This window comes from Poeciliopsis prolifica, unplaced genomic scaffold (assembly GCF_027474105.1).
Source record: "Poeciliopsis prolifica strain line A6 unplaced genomic scaffold, Auburn_PproV2 SCAFFOLD041, whole genome shotgun sequence".
NCBI classification, from domain to species: domain Eukaryota; kingdom Metazoa; phylum Chordata; class Actinopteri; order Cyprinodontiformes; family Poeciliidae; genus Poeciliopsis; species Poeciliopsis prolifica.
The window spans coordinates 2,241,324-2,256,853 of NW_026562416.1; the positions used below are offsets into that span (position 1 = coordinate 2,241,324).

At 38.5% G+C, this 15,530-nt stretch overlaps 1 protein-coding gene across 2 annotated transcripts in view; it reads right to left on the reverse strand.

Annotated features, from left to right (window-relative positions):
• erf (Ets2 repressor factor) overlaps nt 1–15,530 on the reverse strand; it is a 42,688-nt gene that overhangs the window by 15,491 nt on the left and 11,667 nt on the right. The gene's annotated exons all lie outside the window — the stretch shown is intronic.

Below are 15,530 nucleotides of genomic sequence, written 5' to 3' on the forward strand. Positions count from 1 at the left end.
AGATTATGTAAAGCAGACATGAGCTGGTCATGTCAAACTGTTTTTCTTGTAATTTTTTTCTTATGAAATTTTTCTAATATTGTGCCTCTATTCTTGTTAATTAAAAAGCTGGCTCTTATATTCCACTGCATAACAAACAGAAGGAACGACTGAAAAACCACTTTTCTGTCATCTGTAATTTCTTTCTTAGAAAACGAGCAAAATATAAAACCCAATCATTGTCGCCTCAAGCTGCAGCCGATGATCTCTCCGGTTGAATTCGTTCCCACAGACGGCCGATATATCTAACCATTGCCCCTATCAGCATCAAAGCTGGAAAATCAACACTGTTTTAAGAGATTATCAGGCCTTGAAACACGAGCAGACTAAATATGAGATACGGCCTGATAACTACTATCAGGACACACTCTGCAGGCCACACACTATTATGCAAAGGTTAAAAGTATGGGCTTCATGCTGCAAGCGCAGTAAAAGACTCAACACTGCTTGTGCAGAAGGCCAGACTGAAGGGCTGGAGAGCTGAGGCGTAATCTCACACACACACGCACGGACACGCACACACACGCACATTATTAGGACCAGATGTGCCTTGGCAATCAGGCTGAGAAAACTCAGGCTGGGAAACATATGGGCACAATATAACAAAGCTTAATTCTCTCTCTCTTTCTGTGTGTGTGTGTTTATGCAACTGCTGTAAAAAATCTCGCTCGTCTAAATACCAAGATTACAATTTGTTTCCCACACTTTAAAGACCCTTGTATGTGTGCAGCGGCGGCGCACATGGTCACGGACGCCGCCGTTCTGCGTCCTATTGATCGCAGCAGGGTGACGCAACGACACGCCTCAATGTATGCGGTCATTACCCGAACACGCCATATGATGCAACTGCATTATTTACTCCTTTTATCCTTTACTGCCTTCTGCCTTCGATAGGAGGAACCTTATTAAAAGCTCACAATAACAGTGAAGAACCACAAAGAAAACGTAGACAAAAAACAGACGTGAGCTCCTAAATCTGTACTTTATAGGATGTCTGGACTGTTTAACCCACGTTTTAGGAATATTTACTTTTCTCTAGCTCTTCTTAAAATAAAATTCACTTTTTTAGTCCGACATAAAGAAGAGAAGTTTTCAATCAAAAACTAAACTTTGAAAAGAGGAGTATGTATTTGTATGTTGCCGCCAAAATAAAATCCAGTGCAAACAATCGCCTTCAAAGCCAGCCAATTAGTAAATGGAGCCCAGCTGTGTCTAATTGAATCTGAGAATAAAGCCAGATGTTCTGGTTCTGGTCTCAGCGTCATGGAGACCAAGAAACTGGAGAACAGGAACCCAAGCAGAACAATGAGAAAACTGGGTTATTTGCTCATGATCTGATTCAAAATCAATTTTTGATTAAAAAAATTTTTCATGATGATTTCTGCTTCAATCTGTAAGTGATCAAAGGATCCTTGTGATCTACTGCAGTCTGCTTTGGAAGAATGACATCTTTCACATGCGTTGTATTTTAAATATTAATCCATGCTTCGATGGTATCGTTTCTAGACTTGTATATCATCATGATAAATAGTTTGATTCATCATAATTAATTCCAATTAATGTTTCTTTTAAAAAAGTCAATATTGATTGCTATTTTTGTCCACCGTCTTTTCATTGAAAGAATCAATAAATTTGAAAATATGATTAAATGCAGTTAGTGTGTTTATTTAACTGAAGAAGTGCATTACAAATGGGAATGTTTTGGGGTTTGTGTTTCTGTACCATGCAGTCACAGCATACAATTACATCAACTTCTATCCAAACATTAGCACAAAATAATGTGATAAAACTTTAAGTCAACACCGACCCCTTCCCTGCATCCTCCATTTTGGTTTTACAAAGCGTAATGGTGAGAGCGCCACCTTCCTGTAAACGCTGTTATTCTCTCCGTGAATGACAGCGTTGCAATTTACAATCACTCTGTGCAAATATTGCAAACAGTGATTCTCACGTCAACCTCGATCTTCCCGGGTATTTGGTAAAAATCCAAATTGAGTCCAAATGTTTGTGTTCAACACAGATGAAGCCAGATGAATGTCTCTCTCTCTTTTGTTTTCTCTTTATGGTGTACAATTAATCTAATTATGATTAATTCTTGACAAATGGTTTATAAAATTATGATTACTTCCCACTGATTGATTAATTTCCCAGTGTTAGATCTTTTTAAACAATTGGCCCTCTAGATACAAAAGAAACTCAGGTTTTTAAGCAAATTGCCGCTTATCAAACCTTAGATTAACTGATAATTTGCACCCCAAATTATGTTCGTACTTCCCAGTAATGTGAGATGTAGCAGATTTGTTTTATTTTATTTATTTTTTTATTAATTCTGAATTATAGTAAATGAGAATCTGATTGTTTTTTGGGTGAATCGCTTTTCTTGGCACACTCCTATTTTTAGTGTTAGGATGGCCAAGTGAAAATCCAAATCCAAAGATTAAGAGTCTTCAGCAAGACTTGACTAGCGACCCTCACTAGATGCTCTCCATCCAGTCTGAGGTTGTAAACATTCAGTCTCTAGATGCAGAAGGCAGGTAGAGACGCCCTAAAAGACGTACAGGAGAGGCGAACCAGAATGAACCGAGTCACCTCAGAAAGCAACTGGCTGATTTTATGTCGGGCTATCAGAGTAAAGTATCGCTTCACTTCAAGGTTGTCCTAATTTGTGCCGGCTTAGGACAACACAAATTGTCAAACACACAAAAACGTTTGCTTGCAAACAGATAAAATGCAAAAAAGTTGAAATTGCAGACCTAGTTTTTCATTATTTGTGTTGCCAATTTGTTTCTTTATATATATCTATAGATATCTATATATACAGATACATATAGATATATCTATATCTACACACACACACCAAATGGGTAATAAACGGCGCTGATCACCCTGTACTTGTTTGGTTGTTTATTTACAAATCTGCACGTGCTCATTGGTTAATTTAACACACACTTTCTCTTATCTCCACCCAGACTGACAGCATTTACACCTGATAAAACCCAAAGTGTGCCATGGAAAAAGACAGCTGGGTATAGCAACACCAAAGTCCAGCTCTGAACATGTGAGACGTAACAACGTTCAGCGAATGCAGTCGGCAGAGATCTGGCACCAATCCGGGTTTTAATGGCAGCTCCTGTCAAAGTAACACATTAAACAGAAGCATATCATTAAACTAGAATCCCACTCAGACAGGAACAAAATATTCAGACAGATTTTAGTGGCTGCTGGTGAACAGCGTTGCCACATTATAGCCAAAGGTCAAGTTCAAGGCTGCGGATCTACACTGTATCAATATTCATCAATATAGTTACACAATTTAGAGGCTAAAGACCAACTATTGAACTCTTTGGTTGCCTTTGAAGTTGAACAGAAATAAACTTTAAAAAACACCGTATTACTGAACTTAATAGCTTCAAAGTGATGTTTTCCTGCAACACGATGATCCTTTCTCGTCCTGTCTTTAAAAATTATTAAAATTATTTGAACCTGATTAAAAAAAAAAAAAAAAAACCTTGAGTTTCATGTGAAAAGCAAAACTAAGCAAAAGGATGCCTAGAAAGTAAGCAATAAATCAATTAATCACATAATAATTTAAAATTAGTTAAAGTGAATTTCCATTCTGATGATTAAGGTATTTTGAAAGGCAACTTTATGTGCGTTTGTCATAAATCTGTTTTATTCATGGCTTCAGTTGTGTGTGGTTTTTATTTCATTTTCATTAATTATTTGTTTAATTTTATTTGAGGTATTTAAAATATCTTCCAGGTCCAGTATACTGCTTTGTAAGACATGAATGTTTACTAGAGTCTGAGAGGGCCTGTTTATGTCATTGGTTATGATTATATTAATATAAAGACTTTTAAAAAGCTTATTTACTAAAAGAACAACTCAGTTACATTTAAGACAAAAATTAAGATTACAAACTCTTCTTTGTCTATAAATCTTTTAAGCTACTTTCAGCTAAAGTTGCATTTGTAGCTTCGCCCGGCTCAGCATCGTCAACAAAAATCCACTAAATCAACCCTTTTGTTAATCAAAAAAATGATTGGTAGATGGTATTTTTCCTTTGCTACAAATGATTAAATGTTTACTAAACTAATGTTTACTAACTTATTGCAGTTTTAGGCAATAAACTTTTCTTATTTTTTACAAAAACTAAATGAATTATTTGCATAAATGTGTAAGAAAAAAAAGCTTGAGTAGTTAAATAAAAACATCTGCAGAAGGTGCCAATTAATCTTCAGAATAATTACTATAACAATCATTTGTTGCAATCCAAGTTTGATTTATGAAAAGAAATTAAAAAAAGGAAAAATCAGAAGGAAAGTTTTGCATAAAAACAGGTGGTGATGCAAAGCCAGCAGCTGCACAACATCCTGCAAAACATTTCCAAAAATTCAGAGCATGGAGAAAAACTTCAGTCCTTGGAAAACACAGTGGCAAAAACTGGAAAAACTTTATACTACACATAAACCCTTAATACATCCTTTATACGCTATAACAATGTAACTTTCTTGCTTTCTTTTATGTTAATCTAAGGGCCAAAAGCATCAGATGCAACAACTTTGTAAAGATTTGAAGAAATGGCATCATAAATGCAGAAAAACCAAATCGTTCCTGATGACTAATGGACCACATGCTGCATTCAGACCTCCTGTGGAGCTCAGAGGGAACGCCAACAGAGACAGACAAGCTGGCTGAGATAGCTAGCAGCCATCTGAAGGCAGATTACTAATTTGGTCTGAGCATATGATTCATGCTTCAGACAATAAGCCGGGTGTCACTGGGGGACAGGTGAGGCGCCATGACACAAGAAACGTTACTTCCTAATGATGGGGCGTGTAGGAAAGTTCAATGTGTACAGTCAGGGGGTTTTAAACTAAAGTAGGTGAGCTAATATTTCACAGGCACAAAGATACACGAGACAGGTTAGTGAGCAGAGGTAAGTGGGTTCATGCGTGGGTGCGCAGAGCACACAGACAGAGCGCAGGAATAGCAACCATGCCCACTGTGTGTGCGCTGCAGATGTCCCCGCTGACTCATAGCTCGTTCGTTTGTCGTTAAGCTTTCACAGATTTCGCCTTTCTCCCCCTCAACGCTGCTGCCGTTTCTTTCTTTTTTCCCTTTTCATTCGGGTCCCTCCCTCGCTCAGCCTCTCCTAAGACAAACCGTGTCCTAGCAACCGGAGCTTTCAGCGCCAAAAATAAACAGCAGAGTCACGACAAACGAGACAAAATGAGACTCGGTTACGGAAAAAGTTGCCACGGGAGTTTGAAGTTTTGGGCCTGGGTCCAGATAAATGGCAGTGGTGGTATTATCGGTTTATTGCTGCATGATGCTGGCAAACATAAATGATGCTGCGGAGGTTCAGAAATCCTGCCTTGGAAACATTAACAGAGAGAATCTAGAAGGACAGGTGATGCTGCAGCTAAATTATTAGCGTTTGTTGTTTGATCTTGTGCACTACAGCTGCTCTGAAGTTTGCATTAACTTTATAATTTGATGCACCAGATACAGATGGCATCACCCAATATAAATTATGGCTGGTTTTTATGTTCTTAGTGGACTGGACCGATGGTCACAGATGTTGCAGATCTGATCTGCACTTACTGCTGTAATAGTCTGCTACTTATGTAAAGATGGGAATGAAACTAGGAGAAACCAGAAGTACACCACCCAGTTTCCTGGCATCTGTGCTGTTATTTTAGCTTGTATTGGGCTGAAAAATAATTTATTTTACTTAGCTAGTTAAAAAAAAGAAAAAAAGAAGAGAGAGAAACTGGAATGTTCAGATCTAATATACTGGATAAATATATCAGTACATTTCTGATACAAGAAGTGTTCAGAAAGAGATTCAGGCTGATTTAACATCTAATAGACTTGGTTTGATTAGGAACTAAAATTGAAATATTATTACATTTTCAGGTGTTGTGGTTCCAAAACTTTGAAAAACCTATTCCCCTCCTCGCCTGTGAGGGCGCAGCACAAAAAAAAGCCACTGAAGGAAACAACACCAAAACTTCTGAAGAAGACACTGAACACAACTTACTTCACAAAATGTTAACCAAAATGGAGCAGCACTGGATTTTAGCAGGTGTAGGATTTCTTTTTTGAGTTTGGTGAAAGATGAGTCATTTCTGCTGCTAGTGCTAGCATGCGCGTTCGTGTTGGTTAGATTTACCCAGAATGCTGTGGGCTGTAGTCTACATGATGATCACAGATGCATTAGAAACGGACCAGAGTTCACTTTAACTAAACAGAGACTGAAGTTTGTAAGTGGACCAGAGTTTACTTCATTGGTCTGAATCAGTTTGATTTTGCATTCACATCTCCCCAAATAAACCGGACTTTCTAGGCAAACAAACAAGAGTTTGATTCAAGTGAAGTTTATTTTTAAATCACTCTCAGAAGGAGTTTTAGCGGAACAGCCAAATGTATGACAGGATCCCTTCAGTGACTTTCACTCAGCCTCAACACAGCAGCAAATAACTAATTCAGGTGAGGAACCAGTTTATATTTAAACGCGAAGTGCGACCTGTGTTAGTTTTTATTGAGGGAAAAATTATTTTTAGGCTCTTTGTCATTTCCACCAATAGTAACACCCGGCTGTTGATCACCTGACTCCTGTGACGTGAGTAAAATGGATCACATTATCCTGGCACAAGAAAGTATAAAAAAAAAAAAGTTTTTTTTTCAAAATTGCCGTTTCTTTTAAGCAAATTTATTTTTTGTAATTTCAATTTGCACAATTTTATGATTAATGGAGTGATGGATGGTTTGTTCTGCAGGCTCAAACTGTCAACTGACGAGGCTTTGAAAACATTTGCAAACTTCATAAATTTGTAACAAGAAAAAGAGCCATCTAATTATCACTTTCCGAGAAAGACACTACATGGAGTGAAACTTTCTGGTTTGATAGAATTGATTAAGAAGCACCACCAAATAATAACGCTAATGAATCATAATCATCTTTGTTAAAGATTATTGGAGTCAAATTGGAGCCAAATTAGTCTTTAAAAGACAGCACTGCCCCTCGGTCATCAGGTAATTTTCAGGAAGTGCACAAGCAAACACTCAGTTCTCATGGGACAAAAGCTTTTGTGCTATAAAGCAAAATCCGCTCCAGACAGGAAGAGGTGAAACGCAGCGTTTCAGACCTCGGCTGAGTCTAAATATAGAAAAAGAGCAAAGCAGAATTCCCCATTAGCCTGCAGAACCGAGCCACCTGCGTTCTCTTTTCCAAGAGAAACACGCCAGCAATCAGTGAGTGTGCAGGTTCAACACGCAGCCCGGCTTTCCTCTGGGAATCTGACGTCACGGACGTTGGACCGCTGCTCATAATAACAGATTAACATCACTGGAGTATTGTTAGAGGGGGTAAGACCAAACAGAGCCTCCAATAGAAAACTGTTTTCTCTAGCAGAAAGAAAAAAGTTTCTGCAGCACGCTACTCCATCTATCCATCTATCCCCCGTTTATTTTTCCCTCCCTTCCTCTCATTCTTTGCCGGATCTAAATTTAGCCAGTGGAAAGGTCGGTGTGCGTTGCAGGGGCATGCAGAGCAACGTGCAAAGGTAACAGGCCGGCTGGTATCTGCATCGGGTTTATCGGTGCCGGGATCAGGACAGCGCAGAAAAGCAGGAAATAAATGGGTACAGAGCAGGAAACGGGGAATCTCTGCTGGGCGGGTTATATTCCTGGGAAAAAACACAAATAAACACCCTGCTTCAACCGAGGAAGTCCAAAATAACAAACAGTTTATAATGATCGACTTATGGCCATCTTCATCAAACCGTCTGGTTTCCATGTTTACTTTACAATAACCATCCCTCTGCCACACTGGAATCACAAAAAGACAGCCTAACGCCGCTTTAATGAGAAGGTCTGAGCCTCAAACTGCTGTTTAAAAACAATCTTCTCCTCACTGAGCTGAGCTTATAATTGCCCTTAAAGGATGGCGTTTAGATGCGAGGAGCCAGGGGCTTAAAGCCGGGCGGAGTCGGAGGCGGTGCGAGGAGGAACTCAGGTGGAAACATAGAGATGAGGATGAGACGGAGGAAGAGACAAAAAAAAAGATCAAAGAGAAACGAGGACAGCGTGAATCCTCAGGTTTCACATGATCACTGCGGCTTAAAGACACATGGTAGGTTAGAGGATACCAGCTAAAGAGAACTGAGAATAATCTCCAACCAGGATGCAGACAGAAGCTTTTAAAGGGGAGCTTGAGTTACCTTTTCAGCCACAAGACATACTAAATGAGACAGTAGGGCATAAAGAGAGACGGGAAACGTCCCAGGAAAAGCAATAATTGTACTTTCACCTGGTAGTCCATAGATTCACATTTTCAGCTGGTATGGTTTGCTTTCACACTGTACTGCATCAAATAATCTAAACCAATTCAAAAACTTGTTCCCCTTCTCGCCTGTGGGGGCGTTGCACAAAGAACCACGAAAGGAAATGGCAAAAAAAAGCTCCGAAGAGACATGAGCCTAACTTTCTTCTTCATAAAATGTCAACGAAAATAGAATCAGATGTTAGCAGTTGAAGGATTTCTTTGTCGTCTTTGGTAAAAGACCACAAGCCATTTCTCTCATAAGCACTAGACACTTGCATTTGTTTTGGTTGTATTTACCCAGAATGCACTGTATAGTTTTACTTCCTGCTTTTGAATCAGTTTCTGGTCCACTTGGCGTTCACATGTGCACTTCCAGTGAAAGCAGATCGAAGTTTGTAGGTGGACCAGAGTTCGCTTTTTTGGTTCCCGTCAGAGTTTAATTCACACCTCCTCAAACAAACTGCACTTTCCAGAAAAATGGACCAGAGTTTGACTAAACAGGACTGGTGTGAATGCACTCATTCATTTGAGTGAAGAGAGACACATTAGACTTGTATTCTAGTCTAAACCAAACTGAATTAAGTGAAATGTGGAAACCCCAAAGTGAGGGCACGGTAAGACTGATGTCAGCGCATATACTGATGTAAACAACTTATGGTGCATGTATAGTATGCGCTCAACTCTGACTCAATTGCTCCACAAGTATAGATAAAAATCCCCTATTTCAAAGTGAAATGCTAAAAAAAAAAAAATGTACAAAGCATCTAGAAAATACGCTATCCAAGTCCCTTCCTCAGATCTGAGAGCTGGAATCTGGCTTCTATGTCTTTGATACTTCCTGTAGTCTGAAAAAATTCAACAATGTTTCACCGTTTAGGGATGGACAGTTTCAGAGCAGGCAGCCACATTACTGTCATGTGCAGAACGATAAAGAAAATATAGTTTGTCATTACAAATCTTATTTTGTTGCTTGATAAACGGAAAGTTCAAACACTCTCCTGTCTGTTTTTTTTTCACTCCATTTACACAACAAAAAGTTTCTTGCTGCCAACTGCCTCAGCATTTCAAATGAGCTGAAGAAGCAATAAAAGGAATGTTTGCTGGGAAAACGATTTATCCATCACAGACCTTTCTAATTAGATCAAACTGAGTTCAGTAAGAGGGAAATGTAGAGAGTGACTTCCTGGCTGCTTCTGAAACCTTTCTGCAGGTCCCAACTCTACAATCAGAAGCAGGAAGTTGGCAGCCAAACTTTTTCTTCTTGCACCCTTTGTTGCAAAAATACCTTGAAACTTCTCCACATTCTTTTCTTTGGTTCAGTCAGATTAGATGTAGAGAGATGTAAATTCCTTCCACACATTTCCAATTGAATTGAGGTCATTCTTACCTTTGAATATACAGTAGTATGTAAACTGGCTTCCAGGTACAATGTAAACCTCCATCGTTCAACACAATCTCCCACTCCAGTGTGAATCTCTGCAGCTCCTCCAGAGTAACTATGAGTCTTTTGACTGCTTTTCTCATTAATATTCTCCTTGTTTAGGTTCCAGTTTGTTACACTGGATTTTATTGTAACAAAGAGAAAGGGGGCTTAAAAATCAACCAATACCATCGGAGTATCATTTACTTTCAAATTAAAACTGCAGAAAATAATTTTTTTAAATGTTTATATACACTTTTTTGAACTGCAGAGTTGAAATATGAACATCAGGTACTGTATCTGTATCCGACCCAGTATTAAAAAGAAACTATAGATTGTGTAGTGTGACAATGTGTCTGATCCATAAGGACAGATCTATTCAGTCTAATTCTATGTTTGGTACTTTCTTTTTTATGTTACAATATATACAATTCCTCACGACACTTTCTGAACCATTTGAAAGAAGGTTTTTGACAATTTATTTTTATTGTTCTACCACGGCAGTAAACCTATTGTTTCTGTCAGTTTCAGTTTATTTATTTTTACATTAGCTGTTATTGTCCTAATCTAAACACATTGTTTTTAGATGTTTGAACAAGTTTGTAAAGCTATTTAAGTATGCTGTACTGGAGCAGAGTTATCATACAAATTTGTAATTTAGTACATTTATGTCTCAGTTTAAAAAAACAACAAAACATTTCAAGTCAATTTAGCTCCGTTTTTCTGTATTGGATTGCATCGGAAATGAAAAAGCAGATCGGTGTTGGATCGATTTCAATGTGCGCCTCTAAGTTCAGTCAGTCATAATGATGTGATTACAACCAGCGAAGCCTTCATTGTTACACAGCTGTTTTGATTTTTCATAATTCCAATCCAATTAAAGCTCATAATTAGGTCCTGGCAGCATCAGTGGGTGGAATAAAACTCTTCATGGAAACGCATCATTACTCGAGCGTTAATGAGAAACAAAATCCTTCAGCAATCGCATCGGTGATGATCTCACAGCTCAGGACTCTATCTGCTAATCTGGAGTGCCTGAGCCAAGGTTGAAGCCTTATCAGTTTTCCCAGCGAAGGAACACATACATGCATGTACACGTGCTGCCGAACGCGTCGGAGCATGCTTTCCCTTCCAGAAAATGACAACCCTGTAGAACATTCACCTGTAATGAGCTGCTGGCTGCGTGACTACCCTGCAGGAGATCTGCAGTACATCCTGCCACCGTCGGAGCACGAGGATGAACTTGGGTTTAAATGATTGAAAGTTAAAAAAAAAAAAAAAGACTGAAAGTTTTAAAGTTTGCATGTTACGGATCTGTCTGTGTGCAGGAAGTGAGCGAAGCCGACACCCTGCAGAGTGAAGTCAACCAAACCAGACATCTCCACAGTCAGGCAGGTTCTTAGTTGATTAGGCGAATCAAACTGGGCATTCGGTCGGCGGGATAAAAAAAGAGAAACACCTTTTTATTAGGAAGGCTTGTTAAAAACCTGAAAACCTTTAGAAGCTTTTCCCGTGGCTCATAAAGAATGATCAAACGAGACGTCAAATACAGAGCGCGAGGAGAAAGAAAATAAAAAGAAATAAAGGGGAATTTTTTATCTACTTGCACATGGCATAGAATCTAAAATAAAATAAATTGCATAGTTTTTTGTGTGTGAATAAATTGTTGTCTTTCTACACCAGATATAACAAATATGTAGAAAAGTAAGCAATGTCAACACCGATGAGGTGACGTCCAAATTGAAAAACCAACTCTGATATTCATACACAACACCATTTCCACCAAACACAGCAGCAATAAAGTCTCTGAGTTTATTAAGAGAAGATTTATATGGCCAATCATCCAGTAAGGAAGAAGGGAGTACGGAGAAATCTTTTCTGGGTGAACTAACTTGAAGACTCAAACTAGTACTTCATACAAGGATTTAAAAGCTCAACATGCCTCATATTTACTACAGATATAAAAAGAGTTACATGAAACCCAAAAGTTCTGGCAGTTTATAAACAATAAGGTCTGGTTGTGTATTCTCAAGTGCTGTCGGTGAGTTTAACTTCTCCATGAGTTTTTCTTAATCTTCTGACAAGTCAACAGTCCACCATACATAAGTTCAAACTCTTACAAGATGACTGCTGGTTTAGTTTGATCATGACTATAACATCAAGAAAGTAGGCAAATGCGATACTATTGCTAAATATTGGGATATTGATTATGAGCTGCCTATATTTTCCTGACTTCAGGAAACTTCTCACAAGCCAAATATTTTATTTGCATGGGGAGTGAATGCACGTCACTCAAGTATGCAATATGTTGAATATGACATATTGCTTCAAAGTACTTATTTGCAATTGCAAACATTTACATTTCAAAGATAACAGATTCATTGTGCAGCACTATTTCTGGAGTCAACTGGTTAACAACAGCAATCAGAAAGAAACCCAACTAATGCAAATAAGGTGAAACAGTTTTTCAAAAGCAAGAGTTTATCAGATATAGATGTGATATCTGAGTATGTTAATTATTGTTTATCTTCATAATCATGAGAATCACGATTGATTGAGCACCACATTAAAGTAGATCGAACCATGTCCTCCATAAAGCATTTATGTAGAGATTCAAAATATACTGGTCCTTTATTACTTTACCTAAATAGCATTAGAAACAACTTGTGACTGTATTAATGCAGAGCTGTGGTTTAGCGGAGAGAGGACATCTGAGGAAAGCAATATCTGCTTTTAAATCTCAAATCTGGCTTCTGTGTTGTGGTTTGTTCAGCAGACTACTCTCATTTTACTCCAAAACACACAGAGACACAGTAGCAAACCCAGCACCGCTCACTGAGTGACTTCAGATATCAAATCTAGATGACTGAACACCAGTGTGCAGGCATACATGCACATAACCACACGCATACATGTGTCACCACAACCCTGAATAAATCTATAGCTCTGAATCCGACGAGCTACATGAATGAGTCACTCTCGCTCTCTCTGCCAATCAAATGTCATCTTCTCATTTTGCTTCTTTCCAATAAGGCAGTTTTTCCTTTCAGCGCGTTTTCCAACAGACGGGAAGGCTCCAGTGTTGATTAAGACAACTGCATTCAAGCAGCTGGGAGATGTGACAAAAGAAGGATGAAACTGTGTCTATCTATCTGAAATTAGCAACGTCGGTGTCATAATTCCCCCTGAAGCCACAAAACCTCCTGACCCAGCCAGAGGAGACATCACAGCAACTTTTATTACTACATGGTGCCAAACTCATAACACAAAATATTCATATCTGGTACTGATTAACTCTCATTACAAGGGTTTTTAAAGTGCTTCTAAAAAAGTTAGCCTACACTCTAATGTATTAAGAATCAATATAAAAACTTTTTCACATCTGTTTAGGATGAAAAATAACAACCACTGGGACCTTTAAGACAAAAATAAGAAGACTATCATATAAATTAATTTATTTTTGACAGATTTAGATGCAGTTAAGAAAAAAATAAAGTAACATCCAAAAAATACTGTTTCCATAATAATTAAAAGAAAGAAAAAAAAAACAAAGTTTGGATTAGACAGGTGTGAGCTAAAACAACGGCAAGGCGGAAAGACATCAGCAACGGCCTTGAGAAAGAAACATCCTGCTCTGTTTGGGTGCATCCCTGCTCCAACACACCTGAATTTATAGCCTGAATTACCTCCTTGACACGTCAGCAAAGTCCTGCACTCGAGGACTGGAGTTGCACACCCCCGCTCCACGGTGGAAAAGATTCGCAAATGGAATTTCACCCCAAGGTCAGATCGAAAAAATGCTCAGATAAAACCCGCAGCTCCGTGTCATGTCGGTTAACATGCTAGAACCAGGAATCAAGGGATGGTCTAGTCAAAGCTCAGACCTCAACCTGGAGATTTCATGCTCTTTATGCAGCCTGTTGATGGTTTAGCCAATAATTTCTCAAATAAATTCACATCAAACTGGGGTTCCAGCTAACAATTATTTTTAGTAATTGATTATTTACTAAAAATAATCAATTGCAGGGCTGACATAATTAATCAGATAAATTGTGATTATTGAAATAATTAATCTTTTTATAAGAAAATCGGCATTTTACTGCCAAAAATGCAGTTACTCGGCATTCCCTTAATTTACACTTAATCATCTGTAGCAAAGATAAATCTGCAGCTAAATAAAACCAAGATGTGAAAAACATCAATACAGTGTAGGCTAATCTGTCTATTTTTTGGAGATACTGATAAAAAAAAACTGCTTGATAGATTAAATCAGATCAGATTTAATCAATTGTTTTCACAGCCAACAATTGATCATTATTTTAGTTTGATCGTCCGATTAATCGTTTCAGCCCTCGATCAAATATCCAGCCTGTGGTTGAAGGAAAATCCCCGTCCTGAAGGTGTTGTGGAAAAAAGCCAGACTAAAGCGCTGTTAATCATCTGATGCATGTTCTTCGTGTCTGATTAACATTATCAGTCAGTGTTTGTGGGAAGTTTTGTTGATTGGATCCATCTGGCCTCTCAAGCATTCCTGACTAATAGTTTTCAAGCCCCTCCTAAACAAAAGCACCTCATCAGCTCTGCATGCAGAGGGTCGTCACTTCTGCAGTTTCATCAGGACTGTAACATGAACATTTGTTTTCCCGCTAGTCGGCTGCGGTTCTGCCCCTGCCACTCTCCGGCGTTGGTTTGTGTAATTTATCTGCCATTTGAGACTTATAGAACAATCAGAGTGACAGTGATCCGCCCTGGAGAAATGAGTCTGAACTTCTGAAAAACGAGAGTCAGCAGACACGGGACTTTCAACATATGTGACGTCTGGGAGCGTTAGTCAGCCTTTCCTCAGAGGAAAAAGTCGCCGCAGTCTTAATTCCTCCATTACATTAAATCTGGATCTTCCAGTCTGCAGACAAAGTGGCTCGCTTCGTTTGTAAAAACATGAAAGATCGGAGGCACGACGGCGTCACCGCAGGGAGATGGCGGCCCAAACGAGCGCAACACGCTCACGGGCTGCAGCGAGAAAATTAAAAGAGTGTGTGTGTAATACAAGACAGATATCGGCCGTTTTCATGGCACGTGGGGGGTCCAGACCCGTAATAAACGGAGCATGCTCAGAGTGGGCGAGGAGAAAGAGTGGGAGTCTAAGAGATTAACGGGTTTTATGTTATGATACTCGCTCATTCATCACTGTCACCGACTGGTGTTCACACAAACTACACAGACAGAAAACAAGTCAGATTATTAAAAAAACAATTAAAGTTTTCTCTTTACACTAAGCTACATCTTAAATGTAGTTTAACTGTTATTTTTATTAAGATTTGGGTCACAATCATTTTGGTTTGTGTGCTGCAGGTGATTAAGCAACAAAGCCCATCATTCATTCTTGTAGCCATTACATTTAATGGTTTTTTTTTTACTACTTTATGAAACAATTTTTTAACATTTTATATGACTTTCCCCCAGTTATTATGCATCTGTGCTTAATTACAATCTCCTACATGCTAATCCACTATGTTTCGGATAAGCAGATTTGAAACTATTCAAGGTTGTTTTAGTCTCATGTGCATATTGTTCTTGATATATAATGTTTCTTTTATATCCTTGAGTGTAGAAAAAACATCTTTTACTAGTGATACGTGATGGTCGACTTCAAAGGCATTCTACTTATATAGAAAAACATTTTTTAAAATCCAGAAAAACACAAAATTGAATGTAGAAACCAAGTAATAAACAGCCCTT